The sequence below is a fragment of the Stegodyphus dumicola genome, chromosome 7 (genome assembly GCF_044657685.1).
Source record: "Stegodyphus dumicola isolate Sdum_Otavi_A_Nest chromosome 7, ASM4465768v1".
NCBI classification, from domain to species: domain Eukaryota; kingdom Metazoa; phylum Arthropoda; class Arachnida; order Araneae; family Eresidae; genus Stegodyphus; species Stegodyphus dumicola.
Window position 1 is genome coordinate 40,900,512 of NC_140774.1, and position 22,307 is coordinate 40,922,818.

General features: G+C 32.8%; 2 pseudogenes; both read right to left on the reverse strand.

Annotated features, from left to right (window-relative positions):
- Positions 1-6,280: 6,280 nt before the first annotated feature.
- Positions 6,281-7,053, reverse strand: LOC146996163 (heat shock cognate 71 kDa protein-like; annotated as a pseudogene).
- Positions 7,054-18,258: 11,205 nt separating this feature from the next.
- On the reverse strand, positions 18,259-19,031 carry LOC146996164 (heat shock cognate 71 kDa protein-like; annotated as a pseudogene).
- Between the last annotated feature and the right edge of the window lie 3,276 nt (positions 19,032-22,307).

Consider the following 22,307-nt stretch of genomic DNA (forward strand, 5'->3'; position numbering starts at 1 on the left):
TACCGTAAAAGCGCGTCTCATGATGCATCTTATTAATCTGTAATGATATTTTTAAATCAATTGATTAAATTAAATTCTATTAATATTGCTTAATAACGTGTTGGCGATTCTCTACCTAAATTGCATCCCTGTTCCCAAATTTTGGCGAAATCCTTTCTTTAGTATAAAATATATTAACCTGTTGGCGCCCGCCAAATCGCCAAACTCATAAATCTGTCATATTACATAAAGTCCTTAAGAACACTCCTGATGAGAAGATAGCGTCACCTCGTGATTTCAATTAATATCGCTGATTGGAGGAGCCTCGTGACGCACACATATGTATAAGTAGGGCTTCTGCTCAAGGTACGAGGAGAACGCTTGTGAGATGGATGCTAAAATAAACCTACCACTTTATATTCCAAAATTTGTCTCATTCCTGTTGCCCCGGCTGCACAAAACAAATAATGTATGAGAAATTACATTTCAGAAAGCCGGTAGGATACCGCCTTCAAAGGGATTATCTAAAAACGAAGATACCCCAAGGATTATACGGATAAAATGTTACGCACTTAAGATGAATTTGCCGCTGTGCGATTTCTATGTTTCTACAATTTTCTTTAGGCGTTCTTGCTTCAAGAGAATCATCCTTCTGTTACCTGTATGCTGGTATTCTGCAGATTATTTTACGTCCAGAGAAGCACCTTTCTGTCCCCTGTGATGCGTGATCTGTGTTTCCATCGAAAGTTCGTCGTTTATCAAATGTGCTCTTACCATTGACCTACTTTTGAGGAAGGAAATCTTTCCCTACGTCTACGGCGTTCTGTATTGCTCTCGAGAGCTTTGTGCTTGTGCGGTGATTGATCGTGTTTTGCGAAAATCTAATTAAGAGTGCACAAAAATGTGTATTTTCGTGTCGATTTCATCACTCGTATTCTCGTCACAATAAGTCAAACAGAAGAAATTAGTAAAAAGATTGGCGATGCAAATGATATTATTACTATTGAATTATAATTACTGATTTAATAATAGTGTCTTTATTTTGAAAATTTTAAAAAGTATTATTTTGGTATAAATGTATTTTAAATTTGGTATTTAAAGTATGTATTTTGGTTTTAATATTGTTTTGGAAAAATTTAAAGACTATTATTTTTGAGTTAGTTTTATTTATGAAAGTATTATTAGTTTTATTTATGAAAGTATTATTAGTTTTATTTTATAAGTATTATTAAGTATTATTGAAAGAATAATGGCTAATGAAAACCCCTCTGATCCTCGTGATTCATTAAGGGCAGCTAGCGCTGAACCTGAAACAAGTATAATTCCCTTTGACGCGCAGAATTCTATGGATATAAATTCATGGCTTGGGTACTTTAACAAAAGTCATTTAGATAAAGATGAAACGTGGAAGCTTAATAATGTAGCTCGATATCTAAAAGGTAATGCACTTAGCGTATATGTCAAAAACTGCCATAAAATTACTAAATATGTGGAATTAGTCCAAATTTTGAAAGAACATTTTTTCGACCCCACTTTAACTACGTTTGGTGATTTTGCCAATTACAAGTACAATCATAAAGAGGACATAACGCAATATTTTCGCAAAAAATTAGATATTGGTAAAAAATTAAATCTAACTCTTGAAATGATCTTGGAGGGTCTGACGGATGGCCTTCCTATAGAATTAAAATCCTTAATGACGATCAACGCACCCTCTGACCCTATCTCTTGGCTTACTCATGTCCACAAGCTTATTAAGATTAGCGAAAATCAACAAATCAAAAGTGCACCTCCCAGATTTGTTACTCCGATTGGGAACAATCCCCAAGATTACAATCGATTTAATAGAAGTAGAATTTCAGCTACTGTGAGACAAGATTCTCCTAGACCCAACAATTTCCAAAGTTTTCAGAGACCAAGTAATTTTTATAATCGCTTCAGTGGTCGAGGATTTACAAGCCATCATAATTATAATTCTCAAAATAGATTGCCATTGCCACCCAGTCCCTGTAGAATTTGCACCCGGAACGGAATCCCAAATGCTTTTCACTGGTTTCAGGTTTGTCCTTTCAGAAGGGAGAGATCTGATACACCTAATGTTACGCCGCTTGCAATAGAACCAACCCCAGAAACCCCTCACAGTAGTTGACTATTAAAGGTGTCGGGATATTTGGCCAATAAGAAACGTCTAGAGTGTGTTGTAGACAGTGGTGCCACCATATCGATAATTTCTTCCAAAACGGCTAGACAATTACGTTTAAAAGTACAAAGAGTTAGGTCATTTTCAGTAACCCAAACTAAAGGAAACATAATCTTTAACAAAATATGTTGTATACAAATGGAAATTGGACGGATAGTAACCAAATTACCTTGTTTGTTCTTGATAATAATTTGAATTATGTAATTTTAGGACTTTATGAATGCAAATTATTTGAGTTGAGTATTGATTGTAGTAATTTAAAAATTAAACAGAGATCTATTGTACTTGACTGCCATTTTGACAGCCGACCCATATCTCTACACCTCCAACTTCAAGGTGGTACAACAAATGTTTATCCATGTGTTAATAATGATGATGATGTAAGAAATTTTCCAACCTGTAAATATCGGACTACAAATCCAAAGGAATTATTTTCTCAGTCTAACATTTATGTGAAAAATGCTGTTTCTAATACTGTCGATAACAAAGAGTATAACTTGGAAAAATTCTTAAATGATTATAAATCTGTGTTTCTAAAAATAAGTATGATGTAGGAAAAATTAATATTGAACCTCAACGAATTAATTTAAATTCTCATTTGCCTGTATCATTAAGACTTTATAGAACATCCCCTATGGAAGAAGAGGAAATTAAGACCCTAATTGATCAATTATTACAAGCAGGTATAATTAAAGAAAGTTGTAGCCCATATTCGACCCCCGTGACTTTAGTATTTAAACGTGAGGAAGGTAAGAAAACTAGATTGTGTATAGATTATCGAAAATTGAATTCCCTGGCTAAAACAGATGCAAACTCTCTTCCTCGCATTGACACTTTGTTAGACAAATTAAGTAAAGCAAAAGTATTTTCTACAATTGATTTGAGATCTGGTTTCTGGCATATCCCGATTCACCCTGCAGATACTGAGAAATTAGCTTTTTGCACGAATTTTGGATTATTCGAATGGTTAAGACTCCCTTTTGGTTTCAAAACTGCACCTGCAATTTTTAACAGAACAATTAGACGAATATTAACAAAAAATAAAATTAATTTCGCTTGCAGTTACTTTGATGATATAATCGTTTACTCTTCCTCTGAGAAAGAACATTTAGAACATTTAAAAATTTTATTTGAGGTGTTTAAAGAGGAGCATATTAAATTGAATCGAAACAAGTGTGTGTTCGCCAGAGATCAGATCACATTTCTTGGCTATGAAATAAAAAATGGTAGAATAATTCCCGATAACCATAATATAGAAGTTATTAAGAAACTTAAAAAACCCCAGTAACACCAAAGAGTTAGAAAGAGTTTTGGGAAGTGTGAATGTGTATCATAGATTCATTCCGAATTATGCAACTATTAGTGCTCTATTAAACAGACTCTTGAAAAAAGATGTCAAATGGGAATGGGATGACTAATGTCAAAATTCTTTCGACGAAATGAAAAGAATACTGATTTCCAAACCTGTTTTACAATTGTATGATTCCAGTAGGCCATGTCATATTTTTGTTGTCGCTTCTCAAACTGCTGTTGGAGCTGTTTTGAAACAACCAGGTGAAAATGATGTTCTTCACCCTGTATCATATCATTCCCGAACTTTAAGAATTTATGAGAAAAATTATACGATTACTGAGTTAGAATGTTTGGCCATAGTAGATGCCCTAGACAAATTCTATTACTATCTGCATGGACAAAAATTTGTTATACATACGGACCATGCGGCCCTCGTTTGGCTCAAAAATATTAAAAATTTAAAAGGTAGACTCTTCCGTTGGTCACTCAAACTACGTATGTTCAATTATGAAGTAAAGTATCAGAAGGGCTCTACCAATATTGAAGCTGACATGCTTTCTAGACATCCTGTTTCACAGCACCTCCAACATTATGTACATTTACTTGATAGAAATGAAATAATCCAACAACAAAAAACTGATAATGTCTGCGGAAAAAAATTACCAAGAGATAAATGATATGATGGTAATTAAGAAAAAGAATTTTTATAAAATTGTAGTACCTAAATCTTTAAGATTAAAATTGTTGAATAAAACCCATGAAAATTTTGGTCACCCGGGAGTTCAAATTATGCTTAACTTAATCACCCCTCAATATTATTAGCCTCATATTAGCGAAGATATCGGAAATTTTGTTAAACATTGTCATACTTGTCAACTTAATAAAAAGAAAAAACAGAAAAAATTTGGTCTTATGCAAGACGTACCCCCAGCCGACAAACCTTTCGAATGTCTCTCTATTGACACTGTGGGAGGATTTAATTATTATAATTCTACAAAAAAATATTTACATATAGTTATTGACCATGCAACAAGATATGTCTGGGCTTTTCCCTCGAAAAGTGTAACTTCAGAAACCTATGCCAATTGTCTAAAACAAATATTTCAAATACAAGTCCCCGAAAAAATTCTGAGTGACAGGAATGCAGCCTTCACTTCCTCTAGATTCAAAAAAATTCCTTAAAAAGCATAATGTTAAACAACTTTTAACTTCATCTCACCATCCCCAGACAAATGGTAAAGTAGAAAGAGTAAATCAATCAATAGTAAGTCGACTAAAATGTAAAGTAAATTCTTCTTCTAAAAAATTACCATGGACTAAAGTGCTAGAGCAAGTTGTTATCGAATATAACAACTCCCCTCATACGGTAACTAAGTTCACCCCAGCATACTTACTATTTGGTAACCTCCCTTTTGAATCTCCAATTGATCAAAATAAATACCCTTCCTTAAATGAAGCAAGGGCTTTAGCAAAGAAAAGAACTATCGAATACCACCGAAAGAATAAAACTAGATATGACATCAGATTTGTAGAATCTAAATTTCAACCTGGAGATTTTGTCCTTTACGAGGAATTTGAATACCCAAATACTAGAAAATTGACTTCACCCTATTCAGGCCCTTATCGGATTATGAATAAATTATCTGAAGTTAATTATGTAATCGACAGGAAAAATTTTCACGCGAAGAAACCAACTGATATTGTACATGCGTCAAAATTAAGGTTCTATCATCCACCCGAGAACTTTAAATTACATCATGAATAAATCAAAATTTATAAATCAATAAACTATCCATAACCCTTCTTTTAGTTTTCATCCTGTTGTCCCCCTTAATAGTTGATTTATCTCTCAGTGTCTGAAAAGTTTGTCTGCCCTTTTCTTTTACTGGGCTCTTTCAAACTTGAGTTTCAGGTTCAATACACTTTCCGTGTAGGAAACACTCAATTGAGGCTATACTACACGTAGAGTACTATATCCTCACATTTCCTTGAGCTCATGTTTTCCTATGTTTGTGTTATAAATTGTACCAACAGTTGAAAAAGTTAAATTTCAGTTGTTGAAATTTCTGAATTTCATTTTATGTTTCTGCAGCATCGTGTACAAAAAACTGGTATGGATGTTCGAAGTTAAATTTTGTTTTGTTATCATTAATAAGAGCAAAATAGAGTGACAAAATATGTTAAAAACCTAGCAAAATGTGTATTTTCAACAAGAGTATAAGAGCTCTAGTATCGTGACATAAAAACTCAAATGTTTTCAGTGCCAATGCTAATCCATAATTCTAGCGCTAATTAAATGATCCGGAGATCTCCAAAGACCAGTAAAAGACTGAAGATGAGTCTGAATGACAACTCTAATGATTGTACGGACTCTAATGATTACACAAACTGTGAATGGGATGCCCTAAGATATAAACTTACAAACTCAGTTATATTACTATTTCCTATTGCCGCGTAGCTAACCAGCAATATGTTATTAGTGCTTTATTTGTTCTGCACTTAGTTACTATATTATAATTTCATTAATCATTTATTATATTTTATATACTGTATTCATTATATTCAAATATTTTATGTCATATTTTATGTAAACATTTTGTTGCCTTGAGATAAATCCAATCAGTTTTCCTACTCACTTAATTTCCTAATAACTAAATTTTCTGCTCTCAATATCTGGACTGTCTTGGGTCGACGGCCGCGACTGCAAGCCTTTTCAGATGGGGTGATAATCTGTAATGATATTTTTAAATCAATTGATTAAATTAAATTCTATTAATATTGCTTAATAACGTGTTGGCGATTCTCTAACTAAATTGCATCCCTGTTCCTAAATTTTGGTGAAATCCTTTCTTTATCATTCGTAATAGTGATCTCGTTCTCTTTTCCAGTATTCTTATCTACAGCAGACACATTCAATATGCCATTGGCATCAATATCGAAGGTAACTTCAATCTGTGGGACACCTCTAGGTGCAGGAGGAATGCCAGTTATTCAAACTTTCCAAGAAGATTATTGTCCTTGGTCATTGCACGTTCACCCTCGTAAACTTGGATCAAGACACCTGGTTGATTATCAGAGTAAGTTGTAAATGTTTGTGTCTGACGAGATGGAATGGTTGTATTACGTTTGATGAGCACAGTCATTACACCACCAGCAGTTTCAATTCCTAGAGACAGTGGGGTTACATCCAACAGCAACAGATCTAGCACTTGTTCAGATTTATCACCATTCAAAATTGCAGCTTGGACTGCAGCACCATATGCGACAGCTGCATCTGGAATAATACTTTTGTTAAGTTCTTTACCTTTAAAGAAATCTTGCAGTAGCTTCTGAATTTTAGGAATACGAGTAGTTTCACCTAACAGGACAATATCGTGGACTTGAGCTTTATCTAATTTTGCATCTCGCAAAGCCTTTTCAACAGGTTCCAATGTGCTTCTAAACAAATCAGCATTCAGTTCTTCAAAACGGGCTCTTGTTATGGTTGAATAGAAATCTACACCTTCAAAGAGAGAATCAATTTCGATGCTGGCTTGAGTACTTGAGCACAGGGTTCTCTTAGCCCTTTCACAGGCAGTATGTATGAGAAATTACATTTCATATATATAGAGAGAGAGAGATATAGAAGACAGATAAATTTAAACACCTAAAACCAATATTAATTTGGAATCAAAGCAAGGCAATTCCTCAACAATATTAATAATCGCAACCTCGTATAAGAGATTTAACACAATTATAAAAAATAATCGAAATTAAAATAAGAATTAATAACTGAACAAACTCGAAAAATAAAAATGCGAAAGGGAAAATATACAAATTGTTAACATGTAAGAATTAATCTCCTTTTAAAGAGCTCGGTTACCCAAAGAAAGATTTCTCAGTTACATGAAATTCGAATTCATATTAGAAGAATTTATTAAGTAAATAGTTCAGTATTTAAAATCATTCTCTGGGATTTGGATATACTTATGGATTACGAGGAAATGACGACGCCCTTATACTTATACTTATAGACTCCGCCCTAAGGGGGTCTGAAGTCTCGTAATTTTGCCAGAAAGGGCAATATTTTATGATTCATGCAGTGTCTCAAGAATAAAGCTTTAAATATTATAATGAATCATAAGTAAATAATAATAAACGAAAGTCCTTAATACAAATGAGATGAAAAGACGAATGATTCAAATTTTATTGGAGAGCCAAAAGTGTTAATTTTACATTTAATTTTGAATAAAAGTCTAAATATTATAACGCGTTCGAAATTTTTTTTGAAATAATAATAATAAATAAAATTGTAATGAAAAATAAAATCAAAAATTTAAAAATAAGTAAATCAATTTCAAAAATATAATAATAATAGTAATAAAATAAATAATATAAAAATTAATGGTAAGGAAAGTAAAATATTAACAAGAAATAAATATAAAATGTAAAAAGTAACAATAAGAAAATACAAAAAACACAAAAGTAAATATTAATAAACAAATAAGTAAAAATAAATAGCATTAAAATTGAATATGATATAAAAATAGTAAAAAAATCTATTAATTGCAAAAATATACATAAAAAAATTCTTAATCTTTAATTAAGGGCTTTAAGTTTGGCTAAAATGCACAGTTTAGTCGCATTCAAGCCGCATCCTTGGCTCCCCACTTAATGACGTTTTTATTAAATAAATATAATTCAGCTTATGAGCTCAATTTTTTATCAGTCACAGGTCCGTCAAGGAGGTCCCCACTTAGTCACTCACTGGTCAATCAACGTGCAATTTTTTAGCCAGCCACTGGTCAATCATCGAGATCGTCATTTAGTAAGTCTCTGGTGTGTCAATGAACAATTTTGGTCAGATTGATGTCATTTCGAACAAATTTATGACGAATATAAACTGAAAGTTTGTCAACTTAGCTCAGATCCTGATAGGTTGCTTTAAAGTGTTATGTTTATTTTTAATTTTCTTAGAGCAAAAATATTTGAGTAACGCTTTTCTTAGGTTTGAAAATGTGAAACGCCTGCTACGATGTGAGGAAGGAGGCTGAGTATTCTCGTCATCAACGTAGATAACAGCGACAGTATCAACGACGATATCAATAAGGCGTTCTTGAAATTCTTGAATTGGTTTCACTTCTATACTGTCTACATGATCCATTTTGCCTTTTATTTCTAATGCATTATTTGTGTTGATGAGATTGCCGAAATCGATGTCCCCTTGTGCTCCAAGATCGTTATGCGATACAAAGCATTCAGCATCCAATGATTTAATAGAGGTATTCAAACTGAGTTCTTCCTGGTTAAAGGTGGTTGTAGCGGTATTCATGGCTGTTTGATTACCTGAGTTATAAGGTTTTGGAAAATCAAAATTCTTTTCTGTTTCTTGATGAAGGTAACTAAATTCATTTTCATCACTGAAAAGGTACACATCAGTGGGATTATTATCGAAATCATTTTGAAAAAGGTGGATGTGGTCAGTGGCACTATCAATATGCAAATTAAGATGGTTATTATCAAAAGCTACGTTAGAAACTTGGAGGAAATCGGTGTCATTGTCTATATCCACTTCAAAGGAATCGTCATTAAATTCATTAATATCAGCATATGAATCAAGGAAATCTACATTATGTACCTTCTTTCCGGCATTAAGGTTGCGTTCATTACGGTTAATGGTGTTTTCATCATTACTTTTCCGAGTTTTCTCTTCTCTTCGAGGAAACAAGATGAAGGCAGTCGCAAAACAAATAAGTATGCCGAATAGGCTGTCGATTAACGGTGTTGGTATAAAAACGTAACACAGTACTGTCAACAAAAAGAAGCCCATTTTAAAAATGGCCCCAATTCGATTTTAGCAATAAAAATAATATATTTAAGCAAATACGATCCACACGTAAGATTTTAGCACCACTAGATTTGATATCTCTAATGATTATGGTTGATAAGCATTGTTAAAAATGTATTCATTAACTTTGTTGTAATTCAACAGAAGCTGAAAAACAATTATTGGTAACCTGATTGTTACAAATCTTATTAAAAGGATTCTTTGAATATGTAGCAATGAAAGATCTTCTGATATATAATTTAAAATAAAAAGGAAGTTTCTTTGTGTGTCTTTCGTTCATGCTGCGTGTAAGCTAATAGACCCAGGGCTACGAATTTGGTACATAGGTGCATCTAGGCAAGAGCCAGTGTACCTCGAAGCGAGTATTTCAAAATTGGAATATGTTTTTTTTATCGTATGTTTTTTCATGAAATCGCATCAAATCGATAATTCTCTCTCATTATATCAGCAATAATGCTATTGTATCACTATTGCCATTGTTTATTGTATCAGGACTGTTGCCATTCGGAAAGATTAAGTCGAAAATTAGCGTTTTAAGAGATTTTAATTAATATCTCTGATCTTTGCTATTTTTTTGGATAAAAGAGGAAGCGGAAAAGCGGACAAAAGAACGAACGCTAAACTACCGCTCCCATAAATATTCAAATAAATATTTTTTGGGGGTTTCTTGTGATACAAAACCTAAACGTAATCCTCATATATATATATAACCAAAGATTATTATTATTAAAACGAAAATTATGGGAAACATATATTTCAATTGAAAAAATACTTTCAAAACTTGATGTTTTCCTGGTTTTTTGAGTGCAAAGCGCAGAATATCAAGTTTACCGTAGACTCTCATGCAAAGCGTTTCTTCTACCTTTGGTTAGGTGAAAATGAATTTAAATATAAACACAATATAAAATATATAAAATGTTTTTAAATCTTTAATAGGCACCTATTTAAGATAAAATCAACTGATTAGCATAAAATTAACTTATATTAGCGTTATATTCTTAGTGGGAAGGTATTCATGCCTAGGAAGGCCTTTAAATGATAAGCTCAACAATATGCTTCCATACAAAACCATCGCAAGACACAACATTCTGACATCATACCAGGCCTCGACAGTCATAACAAACATTCTGAACATGGTAAACCGAGTGAATAGAATATAACGTTTTAATTCTCTACATTCCTCAAAAATAAGATATAATAATTTGAGTCAACATGGAGTGTTCAGAACGCCTACATTACTAAGGGATTCAGCGAATGGATTTAAGTTCGCTCGTGCGATGGTCACTTTCTCGTCCAACAGATTATGACTAGAGATTGGAAGGGAGAAAGGGACTTATATGTCATCTTCGGTGCACGAACAGAGCTATATTATGCGCCTGCTTAAAGCTGTTAGCGGAATATCATTCTAACACTTACACACATGCCTGAAAAAATTCATGAGACTTAAAATGGAAATTTTTATTATCTCTATACTACTTAGTGGGTCACAATCACAGAGTTAAGGGAAGTGGAAGTTTAATTAAACTTTTCTTTTGTCTCTCCTCTAAAATCTCAGAATATTATATTGGATATAAAAAGTCTCACATCGCTTTTCCTCCTACTGAAACCCTTTGATTCTTATTAATATAAATAATAATAATTGTTTTCCGTCACTACTTACCTGACATGAACGTATATGTAATTTAGGCACACGCACCCAACAAAATATCTGATTTCGATACCACACGAATTCCCTGTAAGGACTATTAATTTATAGACATTTCTGCTTCAATTGATTTGCCCCTGTGTCCTCGAATTTTAATTAGATATATATTTATATTTCAATTAATTCAGTTCTCACTTCGCGGCGTAGCAAAAATCAATGGAGATTCAAAACACCTTCATTGAAAACTGTAAAATATATAAAAATCTAAAACATTAAATGCAGTTAAAAACAATTTTTACAATTAAAATTAGAGTTTCTGCGTCCAAACAAGCAACTCAACCAACAAGTAGACAGACCAAAATTTTTGGTGTACAGTTTTGAAAGTTAATGTTTAGTCTACCTTTGCAAAAAGACATGGAAGTTGGCGCACCAAATGATTTAATCCACAGTTCTAATAACAGTGTCTGGCCTCGTTACGCCTACTATCACTTTCACATTGCTCATAATTCGACAGCTATCGCATACACGAAAGGTGTAAAATCCATAACCGAAATATAAGAACAACATAAATTGACCTTTTAAAGGGTTAAAAGGCAAAAATGCAAAATTTATTAATATATAAGAACAAAAATACAGAGCTAAACTAGCCGGTGTAAGAAGACAGGAATATATATATATATATTTATACATGTTAAAGTGACCGATTGCAAGGAAAAAGCGAGGAGTACAACTAGATGTTATAGCACTCTCATATACTAAAACATTCTACGGCTACTCATTCTCGAGTTATTCGAGATACGTATCTCACGAAACGAAAATACTTGAAAATACCGAAAAATCTCTGTGCTGAATCTATTTTACAATCCGTTTTTATAAAAAAGTGCGCCATATATTTTATGTCCAGATACTATACCAAAAAAAGTCATTCCAATTGATTTAAAGCGGTAGAAATGAATACTTTTCTTAAAATCTGCTACCCTAAATTTTTCGCAACTATAGTTCTTCATTTAACTCTTACAGGGAACTAGAAGGTGACAGTTTTGTAATTTCAATTCTGCAAAGCCTATTAACGGAATTTAGCTTGCATTTTTCATACCGAAAAAGCGCGTCTTATGATGCATCTTATTAATCTGTAATGATATTTTTAAATCAATTGATTAAATTAATTTCTATTAATATTGCTTAATAACGTGTTGGCGATTCTCTACCTAAATTGCATCCCTGTTCCTAAATTTTGGCGAAATCCTTTCTTTAGTATAAAATATATTAACCTGTTGGCGCCCGCCAAATCGCCAAACTCATAAATCTGTCATATTACATAAAGTCCTTAAGAACACTCCTGATGAGAAGATAGCGTCACCTCGTGATTTCAATTAATATCGCTGATTGGAGGAGCCTCGTGACGCACACATATGTATAAGTAGGGCTTCTGCTTAAGGTACGAGAAGAACGCTTGTGAGATGGATGCTAAAATAAACCTACCACTTTATATTCCAAAATTTGTCTCATTCCTGTTGCCCCGGCTGCACAAAACAAATAATGTATGAGAAATTACATTTCAGAAAGCCGGTAGGATACCACCTTCAAAGGGATTATCTAAAAAAGAAGATACCCAAAGGATTATACGGTGCCGCTGTTATTTGCCGCTGTGCGACTTCTATGTTTCTACATTTTTCTCTAGGCGTTCTTGCTTCAAGAAATTCGTCCTTCTATTACCTGTATTCTGGTATACTGCAGATTATTTTACGTCCAGAGGAGCACCCTTCTGCCCCCTGTGATGCGTGATCTGTGCTTCCATCGAAAGTTCGTCGTTCATCAAATGTGCTCTTACCGTTGACCTACTTTTGAGGATGGAAATCTTTCCCTACGTCTACGGCGTTCTGTGTTGCTCTCGAGAGCTTTGTGCTTGTGTGGTGATTGATCGTGTTTTGCGAAAATCTAATTAAGAGTGCACAAAAATGTGTATTTTCGTTCGATTTCATCACTCGTATTCTCGTCACAATAAGTCAAACAGAAGCAATTAGTAAAAAGATTGGCGATGCAAATGATATTATTACTATTGAATTATAATTACTGATTTAATAATAGTGTTTTTATTTTGAAAATTTTAAAAAGTATTATTTTGGTATAAATGTATTTTAAATTTGGTATTTAAAGGATGTATTTTGGTTTTAATATTGTTTTGGGAAAATTTAAAGAGTATTATTTTTGAGTTAGTTTTATTTATGAAAGTATTATTAGTTTTATTTATGAAAGTATTATTGAAAGAATAATGGCTAACGAAAACCTCTCTGATCCTCATGATTCATTAAGGGCAGCTAGCGCTGAACCTGAAACAAGTATAATTCCCTCTGACGCGCAGAATGATATGGATACGAATTCATGGCTTGAGTACTTTAACAAAACTCATTTAGATAAAGATGAAACGTGGAAGCTTAACAATGTAGCTCGATATCTAAAAGGTAATGCACTTAGCGTATATGTCAAAAACTGCCAAAAATTAATAAATATGTGGAATTAGTCCAAATTTTAAAAGAAAATTTTTTCGACCCCACTTTATCTACGTTTGGTGATTTTGCCAATTACAAGTACAATCATAAAGAGGACATAACGCAATATTTTCGCAAAAATTAGATATTGGTAAAAAATTAAATCTAACTCATGAAATGATCTTGGAGGGTCTGACAGATGGCCTACCTATAGAATTAAAATCCTTAATGACGATCAACGCACCCTCTGACCCTATCTCTTGGCTTACTCATGTCCATAAGCTTATTAAGATTAGCGAAAATCAACAAATCAAAAGTGCACCTCCCAGATTTGTTACTCCGATTGGGAACAGTCCCCAAGATTACAATCGATTTAATAGAAGTAGAATTTCAGCTACTGTGAGACAAGATTCTCCTAGACCCAACAATTTCCAACGTTTCCAGAGACCAAGTAATTTTTATAATCGGTTCAGTGGTCCAGGATTTACAAGCCATCATAATTATAATTCTCAAAATAGATTGCCATTGCCACCCTGTCCCTGTAGACTTTGCACCCGGAACGGAATCCCAAATGCTTTTCACTGGTTTAAGGTTTGTCCTTTCAGAGGGGAGAGATCTGATACACCTAATGTTACGCCCCTTGCAATAGAACCAACCCCAGAAACCCCTCACAGTAGTTGACTATTAAAGGTGTCGGGATATTTGGCCAATAAGAAACGTCTAGAGTGTGTTGTAGACAGTGGTGCCACCATATCGATAATTTCTTCCAAAACGGCTAGACAATTACGTTTAAAAGTACAAAGAGTTAGGTCATTTTCAGTAACCCAAACTAAACGAAACATAATCTTTAACAAAATATGCTGTATACAAATGAAAATTGGACGGATTAGTAACCAAATTACCTTGTTTGTTCTTGATAATAATTTGAATTATGTAATTTTAGGACTTTATGAATGCAAATTATTTGAGTTGAGTATTGATTGTAGTAATTTAAAAATTAAACAGAGATCTATTGTACTTGACTGCCATTTTGACAGCCGACCCATATCTCTACACCTCCAACTTCAAGGTGGTACAACAAATGTTTATCCATGTGTTAATAATGATGATGATGTAAGAAATTTTCCAACCTGTAAATATAGGACTACAAATCCAAAGGAATTAGTTTCTCAGTCTAACATTTATGTGAAAAATGCTGTTTCTAATACTGTCGATAACAAAGAGTATAACTTGGAAAAATTGTTAAATGATTATTCATCTGTGTTTTCTAAAAATAATATATGATGTAGGAAAAATTAATATTGAACCTCAACGAATTAATTTAAATTCTGATTTGCCTGTATCATTAAGACCTTATAGAACATCCCCTATGGAAGAAGAGGAAATTAAGACCCAAATTGATCAATTATTACAAGCAGGTATAATTAAAGAAAGGTGTAGCCCATATTCGTCCCCCGTGACTTTAGTATTTAAACGTGAGGAAGGTAAGAAAACTAGATTGTGTATAGATTATCGAAAATTGAATTCCCTGGCTAAAACAGATGCAAACCCTCTTCCTCGCATTGACACTTTGTTAGACAAATTAAGTAAAGCAAAAGTATTTTCTACAATTGATTTGAGATCTGGTTTATGGCATATCCCGTTTCACCCTGCAGATACTGAGAAATTAGCTTTTTGCACGAATTTTGGATTATTCGAATGGTTAAGACTCTCTTTTGGTTTAAAAAATGCACCTGCAATTTTTAACAGAACAATTAGACGAATATCAACAAAAAATAAAATTAATTTCGCTTGCAGTTACTTTGATGATATAATCGTTTACTGTTCCTCTGAGAAAGAACATTTAAAAATTTTATTTGGGGTGTTTAAAGAGGAGCATATTAAATTGAATCGAAACAAGTGTGTGTTCGCCAGAGATCAGATCACATTTCTTGGCTATGAAATAAAAAATGGTAGAATAATTCCCGATAACCATAATATAGAAGTTATTAAGAAACTTAAAAAACCCCAGTAACACCAAAGAGTTACAAAAAGTTTTGGGAAGTGTGAATGTGTATCATAGATTCATTCCTAATTATGCAACTATTAGTGCTCTATTAAACAGACTCTTGAAAAAAGATGTCAAGTGGGAATGGGATGACTAATGTCAAAATGCTTTCGACGAAATGAAAAGAATACTGATTTCCAAACCTGTTTTACAATTGTATGATTCCAGTAGGCCATGTCATGTTTTTGTTGACGCTTCTCAAACTGCTGTTGGAGCTGTTTTGAAACAACCAGGTGAAAATGATGTTCCTCACCCTGTATCATATCATTCCCGAACTTTAAGAAATTATGAGAAAAATTATACGATTACTGAGTTAGAATGTTTGGCCATAGTAGATGCCCTAGACATATTCTATTACTATCTGCATGGACAAAAATTTGTTATACATACGGACCATGCGGCCCTCGTTTGGCTCAAAAATGTTAAAAATTTAAAAGGTAGACTCTTCCGTTGGACACTCAAACTACGTATGTTCAATTATGAAGTAAAGTATCAGAAGGGCTCTACCAATATTGAAGCTGACATGCTTTCTAGACATCCTGTTTCACAGCACCTCCAACATTATGTACATTTACTTGATAGAAATGAAATAATCCAACAACAAAAAACTGATAATGTCTGCGGAAAAAAATTACCAAGAGATAAATGATATGATGGTAATTAAGAAAAAGAATTTTTATAAAATTGTAGTACCTAAATCTTTAAGATTAAAATTGTTGAATAAAACCCATGAAAATTTTGGTCACCCGGGAGTTCAAATTATGCTTAACTTAATCACCCCTCAATATTATTGGCCTCATATTAGCGAAGATATCGGAAATTTTGTTAAACATTGTCATACTTGTCAACTTAATAAAAAGAAAAAACAGAAAAAATTTGGTCTTATGCAAGACGTACCCCCAACCGACAAACCTTTCGAATGTCTCTCTATTGACACTGTGGGAGGATTTAATTATTATAATTCTACAAAAAAATATTTACATATAGTTATTGACCATGCAACAAGATATGTCTGGGCTTTTTCCTCGAAAAGTAACTTCAGAAACCTTTGCCAATTGTCTAAAACAAATATTTCAAATGCAAGTCCCCGAAAAAATTCTGAGTGACAGGAATGCAGCCTTCACTTCCTCTAGATTCAAAACAATTCCTTAAAAAGCATAATGTTAAACAACTTTTAACTTCATCTCACCATCCCCAGACAAATGGTAAAGTAGAAAGAGTAAATCAATCAATAGTAAGTCGACTAAAATGTAAAGTAAATTCTTCTTCTAAAAAAGTACCATGGACTAAAGTGCTAGAGCAAGTTGTTATCGAATATAACAACTCTCTCATACGGTAACTAAGTTCACCCCAGCATACTTACTATTTGGTAACCTCCCTTTTGAATCTCCAATTGATCAAAATAAATACCTTTCCTTAAATGAAGCAAGGGCTTTAGCAAAGAAAAGAACTATCGAATACCACCGAAAGAATAAAACTAGATATGACATCAGATTTGTAGAATCTAAACTTCAACCTGGAGATTTTGTCCTTTACGAGGAATTTGAATACCCAAATACTAGAAAATTGACTTCACCCTATTCATGCCCTTATCGGATTATGAATAATTTATCTGAAGTTAATTATGAAATCGACAGGGAAAATTTTCACGCGAAGAAACCAACTGATATTGTACATGCGTCAAAATTAAGGTTCTATCATCCACCCGAGAACTTTAAATTACATCATGAATAAATCAAAATTTATAAATGAATAAACTATCCAGAACCATTTTTTTAGTTTTCATCCTGTTGTCCCCCTTAATAGTTGATTTATCTATCAGTGTCTGAAAAGTTTGTCTGCCCTTTTCTTTTACTGGGCTCTTTCAAACTTGAGTTTCAGGTTCAATACACTTTCCGTGTGGGAAACACTCAATTGAGGCTATACTACACGTAGAGTACTATACCCTCACATTTCCTTGAGCTCATGGTTTCCTATGTTTGTGTTATAAATTGTAGCAACAGTTGAAAAAGTTAAATTTCAGTTGTTGAAATTTCTGAATTTCATTTTAGGTTTCTGCAGCATCGTGTACAAAAAACTGGTATGGATGTTGGAAGTTAAATTTTGTTTTGTTATCATTAATAAGAGAAAAATAGAGTGACAAAATATGTTAAAAACCTAGCAAAATGTGTATTTTCAACAAGAGTATAAGAGCTCTAGTATCGTGACATAAAAACTCAAATGTTTTCAGTGCCAATGCTAATCCATAATTCTAGCGCTAATTAAATGATCCGGAGATCTCCAAAGACCAGTAAAAGACTGAAGATGAGTCTGAATGACAACTCTAATGATTGTACGGACTCTAATGATTACACAAACTGTGAATGGCATGCCCTAAGATATAAACTTACAAATTCAGTTATATTACTATTTCCTATTGCCGCGTAGCTAACCAGCAATATGTTATTAGTGCTTTATTTGTTCTGCACTTAATTACTATATTATAATTCATTAATCATTTATTATATTTTATATACTGTATTCATTATATTCAAATATTTTATGTTATATTTTATGTAAACATTTTGTTGCCTTGAGATAAATCCAATCAGTTTTCCTACTCACTTAATTTCCTAATAACTAAATTTTCTGCTCTCAATATCTGGACTGTCTTGGGTCGACGGCCGCGACTGCAAGCCTTTTCAGATGGGGGGGGATAATCTGTAATGATATTTTTAAATCAATTGATTAAATTAAATTCTGTTAATATTGCTTAATAACGTGTTGGCGATTCTCTACCTAAATTGCATCCCTGTTCCTAAATTTTGGCGAAATCCTTTCTTTATCATTCGTAATAGTGATCTCGTTCTCTTTTCCAGTACTCTTATCTACATCAGACACATTCAATATGCCATTGGCATCAATATCGAAGGTAACTTCAATCTGTGGGACACCTCTAGGTGCAGGAGGAATGCCAGTTATTCAAACTTTCCAAGAAGATTATTGTCCTTGGTTATTGCACGTTCACCCTCGTAAACTTGGATCAAGACACCTGGTTGATTATCAGAGTAAGTTGTAAATGTTTGTGTCTGACGAGTTGGAATGGTTGTATTACGTTTGATGAGCACAGTCATTACACCACCAGCAGTTTCAATTCCTAGAGACAGTGGGGTTACATCCAACAGCAACAGATCTTGCACTTGTTCAGATTGATCACCATTCAAAATTGCAGCTTGGACTGCAGCACCATATGCGACAGCTTCATCTGGATTAATACCTTTGTTAAGTTCTTTACCATTAAAGAAATCTTGCAGTAGCTTCTGAATTTTAGGAATACGAGTAGATCCACCTACCAGGACAATATCGTGGACTTGAGCTTTATCTAATTTTGCATCTCGCAAAGCCTTTTCAACAGGTTCCAATGTGCTTCTAAACAAATCAGCATTCAGTTCTTCAAAACGGGCTCTTGTTATGGTTGAATAGAAATCTACACCTTCAAAGAGAGAATCAATTTCGATGCTGGCTTGAGTACTTGAGGACAGGGTTCTCTTAGCCCTTTCACAGGCAGTATGTATGAGAAATTACATTTCATATATATATAGAGAGAGAGATATTGAAGACAGATAAATTTAAACACCTAAAACCAATATTAATTTGGAATCAAAGCAAGGCAATTCTTCAACAATATTAATAATCGCAACCTCGTATAAGAGATTTAACACAATTATAAAAAATAATCGAAATTAAAATAAGAATTAATAATTGAACAAACTCGAAAAATAAAAATGCGAAACGGAAAATATACAAATTGTTAACATGTAAGAATTAATCTCCTTTTAAAGAGCTCGGTTACCCAAAGAAAGTTTTCTCAGTTACATGAAATTCGAATTCATATTAAAAGAATTTATTAAGTAAATAGTTCAGTATTTAAAATCATTCTCTGGGATTTGGATATACTTATGGATTACGAGGAAATGACGACGCCCTTATACTTATACTTATAGACTCAGGCCCTAAGGAGGTCTGAAGTCTCGTAATTTTGCCTCAAAGGGCAATATTTTATGATTCATGCAGTGTCTCAAGAATAAAGCTTTGAATATTTTAATGAATCATAAATAAATAATAATGAACGAAAGTCCTTAATACAAATGAGATGAAAAGACGAATGATTCAAATTTTATTGGAGAGCTAAAAGTGTTAATTTTACATTTAATTTTGAATAAAAGTCTAAACATTATAACGCGTTCGAAATTTTTTTTGAAATAATAATAATAAATAAAATTGTAATGAAAAATAAAATCAAAAATTTAAAAATAAGTAAATCAAGTTCAAAAATATAATAATAATAGTAATAAAATAAATAATATAAAAATTAATGGTAAGGAAAGTAAAATATTAAGAAGAAATAAATATAAAATGTAAAAAGTAACAATAAGAAAATACAAAAAACACAAAAGTAAATATTAATAAACAAATAAGTAAAAATAAATAGCATTAAAATTGAATATGATATAAAAATAGTAAAAAAATCCATTAATTGCAAAAATATACATAAAAAAATTCTTAATCTTTAATTAAGGGCTTTAAGTTTGGCTAAAATGCACAGTTTAGTCGCATTCAAGCCGCATCCTTGGCTCTCCACTTAATGACTTTTTTATTAAATAAATATAATTCAGCTTATGAGCTCAATTTTTTATCAGTCACAGGTCCGTCAAGGAGGTCCCCACTTAGTCACTCACTGGTCAATCAGCGTGCAATTTTTTAGCCAGCCACTGGTCAATCATCGAGATCGTCATTTAGTAAGTCTCTGGTGTGTCAATGAACAATTTTGGTCAGATTGATGTCATTCCGAACAAATTTATGACGAATATAAACTGAAAGTATGTCAACTTAGCTCAGATCTTGATAGGTTGCTTTAAAGTGTTATGTTTATTTTTAATTTTCTTAGAGCAAAAATATTTGAGTAACGCTTTTCTTAGGTTTGAAAATGTGAAACGCCGGCTACGATGTGAGGAAGGAGGCTGAGTATTTTCGTCATCAACGTAGATAACAGCGACAGTATCAACGACGATATCAATAAGGCGTTCTTGAAATTCTTGAATTGGTTTCACTTCTATACTGTCTACATGATCCATTTTGCCTTTTATTTCTATTTCATTATTTGTGTTGATGAGATTGCCGAAATCGATGTCCCCTTGTGCTCCAAGATCGTTATGCGATACAAAGCATTCAGCATCCAATGATTTAATAGAGGTATTCAAACTGAGGTCTTCCTGGTTAAAGGTGGTTGTAGCGGTATTCATGGCTGTTTGATTACCTGAGTTATAAGGTTTTGGAAAATCAAAATTCTTTTCTGTTTCTTGATGAAGGTAACTAAATTCATTTTCATCACTGAAAAGGTACACATCAGTGGGATTATTATCGAAATCATTTTGAAAAAGGTCGATGTGGTCAGTGGCACTATCAATATGCAAATTAAGATGGTTATTATCAAAAGCTACGTTAGAAACTTGGAGGAAATCGGTGTCATTGTCTATATCCACTTCAAAGGAATCGTCATTAAATTCATTAATATCAGCATATGAATCAAGGAAATCTACATTATGTACCTTCTTTCCGGCATTAAGGTTGCTTTCATTACGGTTAATAGTGTTTTCATCATTCGTTTTCCGAGTTTTCTCTTCTCTTCGAGGAAACAATATGAAGGCAGTCGCAAAACAAATAAGTATGCCCAATAGGCTGTCGATAAACGGTGTTGGTATAAAAACGTAACACAGTACTGTCAACAAAAAGAAGCCCATTTTAAAAATGGCCCCAATTCGATTTTAGCAATAAAAATAATATAATTAAGCAAATAAGATCCACACGTAATATCTTAGCACCACTAGATTTGAAATCTCTAATGATTATGGTTGATAAGCATTGTTAAAAATGTATTCATTAACTTTGTTGTAATTCAACAGAAGCTGAAAAACAATTATTGGTAACTTGATTGTTACAAATCTTATTAAAAGGATTCTTTGAATATGTAGCAATGAAAGATCTTCTGATATATAATTCATAATAAAAAGGAAGTTTCTTTGTGTGTCTTTCTTTCATGCTGCGTGTAAGCTAATATACCCAGGGCTACGAATTTGGTACATAGGTGCATCTAGGTAAGAGCCAGTGTACCTCGAAGCGAGTATTTCAAAATTGGAATATGTTTTTTTATCGTATGTTTTTTCATGAAATCGCATCAAATCGATAATTCTCTCTCATTATATCAGCAATAATGCTATTGTATCACTATTGCCATTGTTTATTGTATCAGGACTGTTGCCATTCGGAAAGATTAAGGCGAAAATTAGCGTTTTAAGAGATTTTAATTAATATCTCTGATGTTTGCTATTTTTTTGGATAAAAGAGGAAGCGGAAAAGCGGACAAAAGAACGAACGCTAAACTACCGCTCCCATAAATATTCAAATAAATATTTTTTGGGGGTTTCTTGTGATACAAAACATAAACGTAATCCTCATATATATATATAACCAAAGATTATTATTATTAAAACGAAAATTATGGGAAACATATACTTCAATTGAAAAAATACTTTCAAAACTTGATGTTTTCCTGATTTTATGAGTGCAAAGCGCAGAATATCATGTTTACCGTAGACTCTCATGCAAAGCGTTTCTTCTACCTTTGGTTAGGTGAAGATGAATTTAAATATAAACACAATATAAAATATATAAAAATGTTTTAAATTCTTTAATAGGCACCTATTTAAGATAAAATCAACTTATTAGCAAAAAATTAACATATATTAGCGTTATATTCTTAGTGGGAAGGTATTCATGCCTCGGAAGGC